The following is a 3394-nucleotide window of genomic DNA, read 5'->3' on the forward strand; positions in this document are numbered from 1 at the left end:
CTCTCTCTCTCTCATGTCATTCACGGCCGATGATTGCCCGTGCCACGTCCGTCTGTGATTTGTCTGGACTGGACGTCCCGTTTGTTGCAGCCAAAGGCAAGGCTACCGGACCGTCGGGAGGGCCATCGCGATCCGCCCGCCCCGCCCCACGCCCCACCCCGCCACGCGAACCTTGACAGACAACAAGGTGCATTCGTTCATTGTCTCGGCGAGGTTTAGCGCCGGCGGCTGGCTGGGGCTGGACCTTCTTGGGCTGCTGCACAAAACATTAAAAGGAACTCTCCTTTGCCTTTTTTCGTCCCGTCGCATTCCCTTTCTCTCCCCTCTCCCCGGTGAGACCTTTCGTGTTAAAAATGCTGTAAGGAAGTTCATGTACTGTTTGCCTATGCGTATATAATGTACGGGCCAAGACTGTTAAAATATAGACCGTACTTCAGTGTCTAAGTCAAAGTTCTGTATTGACCCCAGATACGGTTTGCTAATATACGGTACGTCTGGACATCCAAAATTACAGTACCGGACGTGGTAATAAATTGACAGGGCGCACTGTAGACATTTCCTGTAGGTTTTTCAAACAGTGTACCCCATTCCCTCCTGTCCGCTCCTCTCCCCTCCTCCGCTCCTCCCGGAGTGCAAACACACTGCAGTGCACAGCGGGGGCGGGGCAGCCAGACTGCCGGCTTGTAACAAACAATAAAACCGAGTGTCGTGTGAAGAACGCCGGGACAGGTAGGAAGTGGCTTCTTATTAGCACCACGCGTGATGATCCCCTATGCTTCCGCGCACTTCCGCGGTCACTTGCACTCCTGCTCTGTGAAAAATAGGTGTCGAAAAACAAACTTTTTTTGCAAAGCAAAGCAGTTGTTGGCAACGGCCTTTTGGGAACCCTGAATCCACACTTAATGTTATCCAATTACAACTTTTGTTAATGTTATTTTATAACCTTTGTCGTCGTTTTACAACTTTTTGATGTTACACCAGACAACGAAAAACTTTGTATGTTTATAGCAGTTGGCTTCAAAACCAAATTCAAAGTAAAGGACTGCAGCTTCGGCACGGGGTGATTTGGTCAAATCTCAGATGTGTCACTATACTTGGCGCTTGGAGCCAAAAGTATCAGTGAGGCTATATATAGGTGCCCGTGAATGAAAAGGCCCCTCAAACGAGTGAGAGCCCAGTCAGCCTTGTCGGTAACAACAGGGCGGGCGCTACACCGAGTATGTGGCACCGATACAGATGCAATCGCTCAGGTTATAGCTCACCGCGTCTCTGGTCCTGCGTCAGAATAAAATTGGCTTTTTTGTCCGGGATGCCGGGACGTGCTTTTCGCTCCGAGTAGTCCTCTCTGGAAATATTTTTTTCCCTGTAAAATTATAAAAAAAGAAGCTGCAACCAAGTTAAATAAAACGAGAAAGGATTTCTTTTTAGCGCGTGCGACGAGCTGCTACTAAACGTCCCTCTCGAGTTCTCTACGCTCGGCTCCTCACCACTTACGGATCTTCTAGGCACGGATAGCGTCACCACTCGCCATGCTGGGCGCCAGGCCGCGGGTCGGAGCTCCGTGCGGGTAGGGGATCATCCAAGAATTACGTCTGTCATTCGCCGTTACGAAACTGTCAAGTTCAGCTAGCTTATGCAAGCTCTCAGAGCGCCTGGTAGGTAGGCAACATCTCGTCTGCAGTGCATGCGTGCACTGCGGGGTGGCCTACCCTGAGTTTCGCAGGCGCCGAGCTCAAACGTTTGCCGCGTGAATCTGAAAAAAATAAAAAATAAAAAAAATGGGCGTAATTTGGGAAGCTTGTTTGCAAGTCCAAGTGCGGTACAGTATCCCCGGAGTGGACTCATTACACTTCAATTCGTGGTATATCGACGTTTGGGGGCAGATATAAGGAAGGTCACTGCTGCAACATCACCGCCACCATGACGTGGCAAACGGTAACGAATAATTTAACACGAATAACCCTCCGAAACGGCGTGTTTTTCCGCCTGTTTAGAATAGACGTCACATCGGGGAGAGAAATTGTTCGCGGCTTTGAGCGGTAGTTATTGCGGTTGCAAACGGGGGACCTTCGCCAAGGATGCGCCATGGGTGAGGCGGGGCGGGTCGCCGCGATACTGCTGCTCATATTTTTCCCGGGAAACACGCTGCGACGATCCGTCATGTGGCCAAGAGCCGCAGACACTCGGCGCCGGCGGGGATGTGGCCGAAATTATCAAAGCATTGTTTCCAGCCGGCAGCGCAATGCGTGTTGTTGGCGACTTTCGTAGTTTTTTCTATTATTTCTTTAAAACAATTTTTTTTCGTTTGATGCTTGCGTGGGACAAGGGCAGGGACACGGAGAGGCATGGAAGGAGTTTATCTTATAGCAGAGGGTTCGCCAGGAAGTCGGGCAAAAGAGATATCTCCGGGACTCACCCCGTGACCAGCGGGTACGAACCTTAACTAGGCACAGGACAGCCCCCCTTCCCCCCTCTCTCTCTCTGTCTCTCTCTGTCTCCCTCCCTCTCCCTCTCTCTCCCCCTCTCTCCTTCTTTCTCTCCCTCTCTCTCTTTTCCGTCTGGCTGGCTGGCTGCTGATGCTGCTAATTGTTCGGTTTGCCATGCCGCTTCCCATGAGGCGCGCTACCGCCGCTGGTCCACCGCCCCGCAGTCTGTTCCGTTTCGACACCTCCCCCGTGCTGCTGCTGGTGCGCGTCGTGTGCGTGTTCTCTGCCCGCACAGGGCCGCGGTGGCGCGGGGGCCCCGGCGGCGACCTTCCTCAGCGGACGCACGTGACCTTCAATGAGCTGGAAATAATGATAATTTACAGGCGAAATAAGTCCAACTAATGATGATAAAGTCTTGTCGCGGGCTAAACGCGCGCACCGAGCGCATCGTGACCCGCGCCTTTTTGAACCGGGAACCGGGCGAGGAACCCGGCGCGTCGCGTCACCGCAGGAGCTGCTTGCGCTGCCCGCGTGACCTGGGGGTGTAAATAAAGATTTCCTGCGCGAAGTTTAACATGCCGTCTGGAGTCTGGGTACAGCCTTTATGGCCAGTACTGGTGGAGCAGCGTGAGCACAATAACGCAGAGGACGATGGTGGAGCAGAGAAGAAAGGTTGAGGAGGAGGCGACTTTGACGCACGAGCCCTCCCTCACGCCCCCTTCTCTCTCTCTGCAACGCGCGTACACGGGTTCAGACCAGGTCAATAAATGGTAATGTCCTGTGAGGTCAAATGCAAATCTATTGCCTCTCTCCCTCAGCACGCCGCCGCAAGGGCGCCCCCCTTCTCGTATGAAGTGGGCTCTCCTCTTATTCTACGGAGCAGAAGGTGAAGTTCCTGACGCACCGAGAGGAGAGAGAGAGAGAGAGAGAGAGAGAGAGAGAGAGAGAGAGAGAGAGAGAGAGAGAGA

The sequence above is a fragment of the Frankliniella occidentalis genome, unplaced genomic scaffold, assembly GCF_000697945.3.
Source record: "Frankliniella occidentalis isolate FOCC.00 unplaced genomic scaffold, Focc_3.1 Scaffold16, whole genome shotgun sequence".
NCBI classification, from domain to species: Eukaryota; Metazoa; Arthropoda; class Insecta; order Thysanoptera; family Thripidae; genus Frankliniella; species Frankliniella occidentalis.